General features: G+C 45.1%; 1 pseudogene; it reads right to left on the reverse strand.

Moving 5' to 3' along the window:
* Positions 1 to 724: 724 nt before the first annotated feature.
* LOC105728153 (heterogeneous nuclear ribonucleoprotein A1-like) lies at positions 725 to 12,151 on the reverse strand (annotated as a pseudogene).
* Between the last annotated feature and the right edge of the window lie 562 nt (positions 12,152 to 12,713).

The raw sequence follows: 12,713 nt of genomic DNA on the forward strand, positions 1-12,713 counted from the left end.
GTTGGCCAGGGTGGTCTCAAACTCCTGACCTCAGGTGATCCACCCGCCTTGGCCTCCCAAAGTGCTGGGATTACAGGTGTGAGCCACTGTGTCTGGCCTAAGAGTTCATCTTAAGGTCGGGTGCAATGGCGTACACCTGTAATCCTAGCACTTTGGGAGGCCTAGGTGGGTGGATGGCTTGAGTCCAGGAGTTCAAGACCAGCCTGGGCAACCTGATGAAACCCCGTCTATACAGAAACTAGCCAGGAGTGGTGGCATGCAGCTGTGGTCCTAACTACTTGGGAGGCTGTGGTAGAAGGATTGCTTGAACCTGGGAGGAGGAGGTTGCAACGTACTGAGATTTGGCCAATGCACTCCAACCCGAATAACAGAGATGAGACCCTGTCTCAAAAAAAAAAAAAAAAAAAAAAAGTTCTGTAGGGAGAAGACCCCATAAGTGCCGAGGCAGAAGCCAAAAGCCTCAGCTTATTTCCATATAAATAATGGAGAAGAAGAAAGTAACTAGAAATATAACATATAACCATAGTAGTTATGAGTTATTCATAGGTGATCTTAGTTATTCTCAGGTGATCTTAATTCTTTTTTTTTTTAAAATAAAAAAAGACATTTATTCAGCATCACGATCAGACTATTGCATTTAGCAATCATCAGCATGGGTGCAAAAAAAAAAAAGAGAAAAAGAAAAAAAGTCTACATTAGAACCCTTTGTTGGAATGCTTTACACTTTCCACAGAACAGAAACTAAAATAACCTGTTATACAATTAGTCACAAATACAGTCCTCAAGTTTTTTGCCCATACACATGAGTATTTGTCTAAATCATGTCTTCTTTGTAGCAGCTAGGCCCTGCCACCACTGTGCTTGGCTGAGTTCACAAATCTGTTGTAACCTGTAGCTTCCCTGTCACTTCTCTGGCTCTCCTCTCCTGCTAAGCTTTGTTTCCTAATTAAAATCTGCCACTGCCATAGCTACTGCTGCTACTGGAACCGCCATAGCCACCTTGGTTTCGTGGTTTGGCAAAGTATTGGCCGCCACCACCATAGGGGCCAGAGTTTCTGCCTCCAAAGTTTCCTCCCTTCATAGGTCCAAAATTTGAAGACTGACTGTTGTAACTGCCAAAATCATTGTAGCTTCCACCACCTCCGAAATTGCCTCCACTACCACCACCAAAGCCGCCTCCACCTCCGTTGTTATAACTGTCATAGCTGCCACTCCCGCCATAGCCACTGCCCTGGTTTCCATAACCCTGTCCACCACTTCCATAGCCTCTGCTTCCTCCAGAGTAACCAGGGCTGCCTCCTCCATAACCACCATCATTACCAAATCCATTATAGCCATCCCCACTGCCACCATATCCATCACCACCACGGCTACCACCAAAGCCACCATGACCACTGAAGTTTCCTCCACGACCAAAGTTGTCATTCCCACCGAAACCTCCTCCACGACCACCACCAAAGTTTCCAGAACCACTTTGACCTCTTTGGCTGGATGAAGCACTAGCCATCTCTTGCTTTGACAGGGCTTTCCTAACTTCACAGTTGTGGCCATTCACAGTATGGCATTTCTGAATGACAATCTTATCCACGGAGTCATGATCATCAAAGGTTACCAAGGCAAAGCCCCTTTTCTTGCCACTGCCTCAGTTAGTCATGATTTCAATCACTTCAGTTTTTCCATACTGTTCAAAATAATCTCTTAGGTGATGTTCTTCAGTGTCTTCGTTAATGCCACCAATGAATATTTTTTTCACAGTTAAGTGGGCACCTGGTCTTTGAGAATCTTCTCTTGAGACAGCTCTCTTTGGTTCCACAACTCTTCATCCACTTTGTGTGGCCTTGCATTCATGGCTGCGTCCACCTCCTCCACAGTTGCATACGTGAGGAACCCAAAGCCCCTGTAGCACTAGGTGTTTGGATCTCTCATTACCACACAATCTGTGAGCATTCCCCATTGCTCAAAATGGCTCCTCAGGCTCTCATCGGTTGTTTCAAAGCTCAACCCTCCAATGAAGAGCTTCCTCAGCTGTTCCGGCTCTTTAGGAGACTCTGACTTAGGATCGCAGGGAGAAGAGAGACTTTAACAATGCTTCTTCAGTGGCGTCCACGGGCAGAAAGGAGATCTTAATTCTTTTACTAATGCCTCTCAGGTCACAACTGTGAACCTGGGGCAACACTGTGAAATGAATGACTCTAAGGCAAGTTGCTTTAAACCCTCTGTCCCGCCTGCATAAGGGCTGCTGGAGGGCACCTTGGCTGTGTGGCAGCACCAGCGCTGGGAAACCTCCCACTGTTTAGCCAGCTAGGGAAGGAGATGTCCAAAACGGCCGAGACGTCTCCTTCCTCGGAGGAGTTAGGGGAAAAACGCTTCTCCAAGCTCTTGCAGTAGGCCTGATGCTGTGAGGTGGGCCCGCAGACATCCAGGGGCTTAATTGTTTCTATGTGATGCTGTGTGTCAGTGGTCAAGTTCCATGTCAACCTCATGATCTGCTTCTGCAGCTGGTTCTTTTTATCTTGTAAGAATTAATCAGTAAAAGTAACGTAAATCTTAATGTCTTTGTGACAAGTATGAAAAAGTGCTGACCCATTTTGCTCCTTACCTCATCTTGGCTACCTGAAAGTCTTGGCCACACCCTATTTTAACCTGCCCCCAGTCACTAACCACCAAGGCCACGCCCTACCTACGCCCTACCGACCCTGCCCCCAGATTTGCAACTCAATAAAAGTGAGAGTGTCCAGGCATTTGGGGCCACTGCCGGACTCCACCCTTTGATTGGCAGTGGATCCCCAGGCCCAAACTCTCTTTTCTCTATCTCTGTGTCTTGTGTCTTATTTCTACAGTTTCTTCTCTCCGCACCAGCAGGGAGGGGTTCACAGAACCCTGTAGGGCTGGACCCTATAAAGTTCAGTTTAGAATATGTTAAGTTTGAGATGTCAGAGAGATAACCAGGCAGTTGGATCTAGGGGTCTGGAACTACCTTCTTCCTCCATGCCATTTGAGGTTGGGTCTTGCAAAGAAGGAAACTAGGTGGGTGGGGCAGAATTCATGACAGTGGATTGGTGGGGGGCGAGTCCAGCAAGATAAGGGGCTTGAAAATGTCTTGATGAGCAAGCTGTTAGTCTTGATAGGTAAACTGTTTAGTTTACAATCTTCTCTTTCAGGAGCAGATATTTCCTGGAGCAAGCAGGAAAAAATTTATTTTTGTTTGTTTGGTCCTAGTGTTATTTAACACAGGAACAAGAAAGTGTGTTCATTTCAGTTTTTTTTTTTTTTTTTTTTTTGAGACAGTCTTGCTCCGTCTACCCAGGTTGGAGTGCAATGGCGTGATCTCGGCTCACCACAACCTCTGCCTCTGGGGTTCAAGCAATTCTCGTGCCTCAGCCTCCCAAGTAGCTGGGATTACAGGCATGCACCACCACACCCAGCTGATGTTTGTATTATTTATTTATTTATTTAAAGAGATGGGGTTTCACCATGTTGGCCAGGATGGTCTTGATCTCCTGACCTCGTGATCCACCCGCCTCGGCCTCCCAAAGTGCTAGGATTACAGGTGTGAGCCACTGCGCCCGGCCTAATGTTTGTATTTTTTTTTAATTTATTTTTATTTATTTATTTATTTTTCATAAAGATGGGGTTTCACCATGATGGCCAGGCTGGTCTTGAACTCCTGACCTCAGGTGATCCACCCACCTCAGCCTCCCAAAGTGCTGGGATTACAGGTGTGAGCCACCGCGCCCAGCTTCATTTCAGTTCTAATCTTCATTAACTAAGTGTTCTCAGGCAAGCATCTTTTTTTCAGGCAAGCACCCTTTAATGATAAAAATAGTGATTACACAGTGCTTACCCTATGTCCAGCATCTCTAAGCACTTTATGGGCATTAAGTTATTTAATTCACACACTATTATTTGCCCAGCGTCATAGATGGGCCTCTTTTAAGCACAGACAGGTTAACTAAGCTGTTCAAGGTCACATAACTAGTAAGTGTGGGCCCCCACATTCAAACTCTGAATTTCTCCCTCCCTCACTTAGCTGCTTAACTTGTCATTTTCTCCTTATATTGAAGGAGTCTGCCCTGAGGATAAGGGATGTTGGGGAAAAATTTTTCCTCTATACTTTTAAGTTCAAGTACTAGATGCAAATTGGACTGACAAAAGACAGAGTTGCAAATTTATTTATGCATGCAATGCTCATATGTACAGGAGTGCTCAATGATGCACAGCTCAAAGGGCTGGTTAAAATTTGGGGCTTATATACTGTAGTAGGGGAAGTGAAAGGGGCAAGAAAAGGCTCCTGTGGGAAGAATGAATAGGTTTCTTTATGAAACACAAATGAGTTTTTAGGAAAACAAACTGGAGATAAAGTTTGTGATAACGCTTGCTTATGCAGGGGCTCATGGTCTTCCTATTATATCTTCATAGCTGTGAAACTCCCCTAGAGAGGGAATCTGAAGTAGGTTTACCCTTGATCTCTTTCCTGGTTGCTTCTGAAAGAAGGACTATATAGCTGTCTTCCTTTCTCAAAGGTTTCTGCTTTTCTTATAAAAATTAGCCTGTACTTGACTGGACGTGGTGGATCACATCTGTAATCTCAGCACTTTGGGAGGCCAAGGCAGGTGGATCACTTGAGGCCAGAAGTTTGAGACTAGCCTGACCAACATGGAGAAATTCCATCTCTACTAAAAATACCAAAAATGAGCTAGGCATGGTGGTGGGTCCTTGTAATCCCAGCTACTTGGGAGGCTGAGGCAGGAGAATTGTTTGAACCTGGGGGGCAGAGGTTGCAGTGAGCACCACTGCACTCCAGCCTGGGTGATGGAGTGAGACTCTGTCTTAAATAAACAAACGAACAAAAATTAGCCTGTGCCTGTATTTCTGGCTAGTGGGGGTGGGGGTGGGGTGCTGAGGTGGGAAGATGGCTTGAGCCTAGGAGGTCGAGGCTGCAATGAGCAATGATTGTGCCACTCCAGTCTAGCCTGGATGACAGCAAGACCCTGTTTCAAAAAAAAAAAAAGAATTTCTTCTTTTAATCAGATTTAGGAAGCCCTGAGAAGGCTTCTTTCTGCATCTGTTGAATCTCAAATGTCTTCAGCTTAAAATAATCTTTATACACCAAATCAGGGATTCTGAGTGGGTCCCCACAGGGCTTATCCAGTTCTATCATACTTTGGCTCACTGTGAAATGGCAAAGAGGGCAAAAGCATCCTGAGGGGAAGGGAAGGAGTTATATTTATAGGGCATACGTTAGATGGCTGGCAGCAGTTTTCACCTCATCTCATTCCATCCTCCCAATACCCCCACGTAAGCAAATATTAGTGAATCCCCATTTATCAGATTAGGAGACCAAGGCTCAAGTACAAAAAATTTACCCAGGATGCCCAACCTGTACCTGAGGTTGCCAGAATTGAGAACACGTCTGCGTGGCCTCAGAGCAGGGCTGATGCCAGAACAATGAAGGCAGAGGGCAGGAATGGTCAGTCAGTTGGGAAGCAACACTGGGACCACACTTTGGAGATCAGAGGCTGAGACCATATTGGAAAAGTACCAGCAATTCCACCAGGATGGCTTTGGAGAGCTAGAGAAATGCTGGTGCTAGCCCTCCCCATCTCTCTATCCCCCAGGGCCATTTGTGGTCTGAGACAATAATGGAATTTTCCAGCCAGTCAGTTAACGTGGCTCATGTCTGTAATCCCAGCATTTTGGGAGGTTGAGGTGGGAGGATCGCATGAGCTCAAGAGTTTGAGACCAGGTTGGGCAATATAGGGAGACCCTATCTCATAAAAAAGTTTTAAAAATTAGCCAGGCATGGTGGTGGCGTGTCTGTAGTCCCAGCTACTCAAGAGGCTGATGCAGGAGGACTGCTTGAGCCCAGGAGGTTGAGGCTACAATGAGCCATGTTCGTACCACTGGTGACAGACCCAAACCGTGGCTCAAAAAATAAAAATAATAAAGGATGTTAGCCACAGTTCGGAGAAGATAGCTGGAGGTCCGTGAGGGGAGTGCCTCCAGACTATGGAACCCGTCAGGCCCATCTTCCCTCTCTCCAAGTAGACACTGGGCCTGTCTCCCCGGCCAGTCTCCCAGAGCCTCCACCATACCTTGGGTACTTAGGGGAATACACAGGAGGCTTTGATTTCTGTCCCCTTGCTGACCCAACGGCAGAATGCAAGTGCTATTTCTTTCCACCTGATTTCCACAAAGTTTCTCCCCTTCTTTTTCCTGAGAATTGAGAAAGTTAAAATAAGCAAGGAATGAGAAATTTGAAACATGCTCTGCCATTCATCTGGCTGGGATAACAAAGATAAAGCTAGCTACAAAGTTAAACAGGAAACCCAATCTCTCCCAAGGATAAACTGCCTCCCCAAAGTAGCATAAGGAATACTATTTTTTTTTTTTTAAACTCTTGGCAATCTCAGAAATCTTGTTCTCCAAAGTCATAGGCTTTCAGAAATTTTGCTGGCTGAAATTATTGTTATTATTTATTAGAGACGGGGTCTCAGTCTGTCACCCAGGCTGGAATGCCATGGTGCAATCACAGTTCACTACAGCCTCAACCTCCCAGGTTCAAGTGATTCTTCCACAGCCTCGCCAGTAGTTGAGACTACAGGTGTGTGTCACCATGCCCAACTGGTTTATTTTTATTTTTTGTAGAGAAATAATGCTGCCTAGACTGGTCTTGAACTCCGGGGCTTAAGCAATCCTCCCACCTTGGCTTCCCAGTGTTGAGATTACAGGCGCACGTCACCTTGCCCAGCTGGTTTATTTTTAATTTTTTTTTGGTAGAGAAATAAGCCGGGCGTGGTGGCTCACGGCTGTAATTCCAGCACTTTGGGAGGCTGAGGCGGGCGGATCACAAGGTCAAGGGTTCGAGACCAGTCTGACCAACATGGTGGAACCCTGTCTCTAAAAAAAAATTAATTAATTAAAAATAAATAAAAAGAGAAATAACCATGCTGCCTAGGCTGATCTTGAACTCCTGGGCTTAAGTGATCCTCCCATCCTAGTCTCCCAGTGTTGAGATTTCAGACATAAACCACCTCTCCTGGCCTTGCTGTTTGAAATTATATGAGCAAAAATGAAACATCCCACTTATGCCTGGAGCATCTTACTTTGACATAAAAACGGCTTTGATTTACAACCCAGGTGTGTAACTTTAGATATGGGATTTGTGGACATCACTCCACATCTATCTTAACTTTGTTGTTTCCAAGGAAATGGGACCTTGGGTGCACTTTGTAGTCTAGCATTGTCTTTACATGCAGCTAGATTTGAGCTTTCAAAACACTGTTTCAGGGGCGGGCGCAGTGGCTCACGCTTGTAATCCCAGCACTTTGGGAGGCCCAGGCGGGCAGATCACGAGGTCAAGAGATCAAGACCATCCTGGCCAACACGGTGAAACCCTGTCTCTACTAAAAATACAAAAAAAAATTAGCCAGGCATGGTGGCACGCACCTGTGGTCCCACCTACTTGGGAGGCTGAGGCAGAAGAATTGCTTGAACCCAGGAGGCGAAGGTTGCAGTGAGCCAAGATTGCGCCACTGCACTCCAGCCTGGTGACAGAGCAAGACTCCGTCTGGAAAAAAAAAAAAAAAAAAAAAAAAACACTGTTTCAGGAAAATTTATCCTAAATTTTACTCTCCCCCAAAGCATATAACAATTGTTTCCCTTTTTAGTTTGGTGAGATGCCCCATGGTTCCTCTGCTGTGGATGCTCCCTCCTTGCAACTGGCAAAACAAACCCTGACTTTGGCAGACTACAGCCTTGTCCCTGGTGATCGTGAGCTGCTTGGGCTAGGACAGAACCCTCACAAAACACGACCCTCCTGTTTTCATCCTTGACTTTATCTTCCAAGGCCCAAGACAAAGACATAGATTGTTGGGTCAGCCTGTTCCTTGGACAGGCAGAGAGGGGAACACAGGACACTGAATTCTTCTGGAGAATACTTGTTGTCTTTCTTCTCCTGTTGTGTGTGTGTGTGTGTGTGTGTGTGTGTGTGTGTGTGTGTGTTGAGACAGGATCTCAAGGTAGGAGTGCAGTGGTCTGATCATAGCTCACTACAACTTCAAGCTCCTGGGAACAAGCAATCTTCCTGCCTTGAGCCTCCCAAGTGCAGAGTAGCTGGGACTACAGGCACGCGTCACCACTCCTGGCTAATTTTCTTTTATAATTTTTTTGTAGAGAAGGGGGGATCTCACTATGTTGCCTAGGCTGGTCTTAAACTCCTGGCCTCAAGTGATCCTTCTGTCTTGGCCTCCCAAAGTGTTGGGATTATAAGTGTGAGCCATTGTGCCTGGCCTGTTGGTGATTTCTTTGTCTAACTGTCCAATTTATTGAATGTTTATGGTGTGCCAGGCACCAGACTGAGGGCTTCATAATGCCCTTTCACTCAATTCTATGAAGAATTAGTGTTAATATCATCCCTATTTTACAGATTTAGAAACTGAGGCACAGGCTATATAACTTGCCCAACAAGTTCATGCAGCTTAGTAAGCAGCTCAGCTGGGATGTGAACACAAACTTTGAATACAGAGCTCTTAACCACTAGGCCAGAGGTTCCCAAACACCTAGTATATTTACTACCTTAGTACTTTTCCACCACATCTCCTAGGCCAAAACAACATCATTGATTGTTACACAATTTACTAAGTGTAATTTAGTAGCCATGTGAAAGAAATAATACATGTAAAAGAAAAATATTTTTATTCCATTTTCAAAATATATATATATAGTCATGGAATGTATGTGTTGGTTAGGCACTGCAGATTAAAGATAGATTAGGACCAGGCACAGTGGCTCACACCTGTAATCCTAGCACTTTGAGAGGCCAAGTAGAGAGAAGGGCTTGAGCCCGAGTTGGAGATCAGCCTGGGCAACATAGCACGACCCAGTCTCTGTAGAAAATAAAATTATCAGGGTGTGAGGATGCACACCTGCAGTCTTAGCTGCTTGGGAGGCTGAAATGGGAGGATCAGCCTGAGCAACAGAGTGAGACACCATCTCAAACAAAAACAAAAAACAGACTTTTATTCAGATATGCATGCAGGAGTTCACAGGAAAAAAATGTTACTCTAGGAGGCTATTAATTGCCATTTACACAACATTTTTTTTTTGAACCTCTAAATCTACTTTATATACACCATTTAATAGGAGAAGAGAAGGTCTGTGAGAAGAACAAATAGGTCTCTAGGGAAACAAATGGGAGCTAAGAATGTTTGTTTTTGCAAAAAGGCTTCTATGGGAAGAACAAATAGGTTTCTAGGGGAACAAATGGGAGATAAGAATGTTTGTTTTTGCAGGTGCAAGCGGTCTTTGTCTTTTTTTCTGGCCACTAAAACTCCCCTTGAGAGAAGATTTATGGCAGCTTCACTCCCAGAAATTTCTGCTATTAGTCACATATGGGAAACTTTGAAAAGGCATCTTTCTGCATCTGTTGGCTCTCAAATGTCTTCAGTTCCAAGTAACATTCATGCCAATTCTGGGGGTCTGAGTGGTCCCCACATAATATATGTGTCTTCTTGTCTAACTCTTAGTGAACCCTGTGGGAGGCATCAAACTGTAGCCTCCAAAATTTGGCCCACAGGCACTGTTGTCCTTACTAAAGACCAGGAAACAAGTTCAGAGAAGTATTAATAGAATTGCTCCAAGTTATCTGCTTGGCCAGCTAGGATCAAAGCTCAGGTCTCCGTCAAACACAAAGCACAGGCTCTTAACCTCTTAGAACCGGCGCATCCCCTCTGAACCTCCATTTCCTTCCTGTAAAAGAATAAAGTCAAGGCCAGGCGAGGTGGCTCATGCCTGTAATCTTATCACTTTGGGAGGCCGAGGTGGGCAGATCACTTGAGGTTGGGAGTTTGAAACCAGCCTGACCAACGTGGAGAAACACCGTTCTCTACTAAAAATACAAAAATTAGCTGGGTGTGGAGGCACATGCCTGTAATCCCAGCTACTCAGGAGACTGAGAGAGAGGAGAAGCGCTTTAACCTGGGAGGTGGAGCCATTGCACTCCAGCTTGGGTGACAGATTGAGACTTCATCTAAAAAAAAAAAAGGGCCGGGCACGGTGGCTCATGCCTATAATCCCAGCACTTTGGGAGGCTGAGGCGGGTGGATCGCGAGGTCAAGAGATCAAGACCATCTTGGTCAACATGGTGAAACCCCATCTCTACTAAAAAGACAAAAAAAATTAGCTGGGTGTGGTGGCACATGCCTGTAGTCCCAGCTACTGGGGAGGCTGAGGCAGGAGAATTGCTTGAACCCAGGAGGCGGAGGTTGCGGTGAGCCGAGATCAAGCCACTGCACTCCAGCCTGGGTAACAAGAGCAAAACTCCATATCAAAAAAAAAAAAAAGACATTATTTTAGTTGAACTAAAGGAACTAAATATTAATATTTGTACTTCAAAAAAGGTCCATCATTGCTGGGTGCAGTAGCTCACACTTGTAATCCCAGCACTCTGGGAGGCCGAGGCAGGTGGATCATTTGAGGTCAGGAGTTTGAGACCAGCCTGGCCAACATGGTGAAATCCTGTCTCTATAAGAGAAACAAAAATTAGCTGGGTAGTAGTGGCGCACACCTGTAATCTTGGCTATTTGGGAGACTGAGAAAGGTGAATTGCTTGAGCCTGGGAGGCAAAGGTTGTTGTGAGTCGAGACTGCACCACTGCACTCCAGTCTGGGAGACAGAGTGAGAACCTGTCCTCCCAAAAGAAGGTCCAGCTTAAGAAACATAATGAAACTTTGTCTTTATACAAAATTTTTAAAAAATTAGCAGAGCACTGGGCACAGTGGCTCACACCTGTAATTACAGCACTTTGGGACGCTGAGGCAGGTGGATCACTTGAGGTCAGGAGTTTGAGACCAGCCTGGCCAACATGGTGAAACCCCGTCTCTACTAAAAATACAAAAATTAGCTGGGCATGGTGGTGGGCCCCTGTAATCCCAGCTACTAGGGAGGCTGAGGCAGGAGAATTGCTTGAACCCGAAAGGTGGAGATTGCAGTAAACCAAGACTGTGTCACTGTATTCCACCCTGGGTAACAGAGTGAGACTCCTCAAAATAGAAAAAAAAAAAAAAAATAGGCATGGTGTTGCAGACCTGTGGTCCCAGGTATTCAGGAGGTTGTGGTGGGAGGATTGCTTGAGCCTGGGAGGTTGAGGCTACAGTGAGCACACATTACACCACTGCACTCCAGCTTCTGTGACAGAGTTAGACCCTGTCTCAAATAAATAAAAATAAATAAAAGGTCAAATTTTGGGAATTTCATATAGTTCAAACTAGTATAAGGCTTTTTTTTTTTTTTTTTAAGATATAAAGATGGGGTTTCACCATGTTGGTCAGGCTGGTCTTGAACTCCCGACTTCAGGTGATCCGTCCGCCTTGGCCTCCAAAGTGCTTGGATTACAGGCGTGAGCCACCACGCCTGGCCCAAACTACTATAAGGTTGTTGTGAGAACTAAATAAGATAAAATGGTGATAAATTGGAATCATTATAGTATTTCTGTTAACAACATAGGACTCTAGAACCAGCTTCCTTGAGTTAAACCCAGACACCACCACTTTCTAGCTATGCAGTCAAGGCCAAGTTACTTGACCCATCTGTGCCTCAGCTTCATCCATTATATGGAGAAACAGGATAGATTAACAACCTCTTACGTGCAATTCTGAAATCCAAAAAGCTGTGAAAACCAAACATTTGGGGGTAAATTCATTTGGTAGCAAATTTTGACCTGAGACTATTTATAGTCCACATTCTGTATTCATTTTACTTAGTATGAATAAGCAGTTTTACTGCATGTTTGATTTCAGCGTGTTCCCCCAGACTCTCGGGGGGTGTCACATATTATGCCGGTGGGGGAAAGAGACCAACTCTCAAATATTATCTGAAACAGTTGGTTTAATTGTGTTTGCTTGGGCAGCACATATACCAAACTGGAATGACCCCTGCACAGGGATGAAATGCAAATTCGTGAAGCGAATACGGTATGTATTTTATTTTTTAGCACATACCACCTTTGGCAATATTTTTTTTTAGGCTGATTTTATTACTTGCCAAGCAACGGAGAACCTTCTGGCAGAACGGTCTCCATGAACAAGGCAAAGAAGTTACATCGGTTTTTACCAATGCACAGCTGTTGCTGATTGGGGCTGGTTTCTGGCATTCTGGATGTCATATTTATTTAGTTTGGGATAAGGGGACAAAGAATTGTCTGTCTGCCACTTTCTTTCTTGATTTTGAATAGAAGCTTTTTATTCTCATAGCCTCTTAGCTTTCTAAAATTTGAAAAAATCCTGCAAAGACACATCTGGGCCAAAGGGCTCAGATAACGGACTGTGGCCCTTAAGTACCTACCTCAAAGGTTATTGAGGTGATAGATTTAGTTACTAGATGTAAAATGCTGGGATCAGTGCTTGGCAGAAGAAGGCTCTGTACAGCTGCAGGTTTTTACCAAACACAAGTAAAGGGCATCGCTAACGAATGCTATTACAACATTCATTTAGCATTTACTAAGTGCCTAAGATTCGGTACGAATCTTGAGAATACAACGTGAAGGTGAACTACTAACTAAACTTTGGTCCCTTTCGCTCCGGCTCCTGCGAAAGTGCTCTAACGGCATGAGGTCACGAGAGCGCCGGACGCGTTTCTCCCCGCGGGCCCCTTTCCGTGGCCCCTCGGGTCAACCCGGCTACCCCAACTCAGGGGGTGGGCGCCCCAGCTTCCCC

Source organism: Aotus nancymaae, unplaced genomic scaffold (genome assembly GCF_030222135.1).
Source record: "Aotus nancymaae isolate 86718 unplaced genomic scaffold, 86718_ANA_hifiasm-v0.15.2.pri h1tg000057l, whole genome shotgun sequence".
Lineage (NCBI taxonomy): Eukaryota > Metazoa > Chordata > Mammalia > Primates > Aotidae > Aotus > Aotus nancymaae.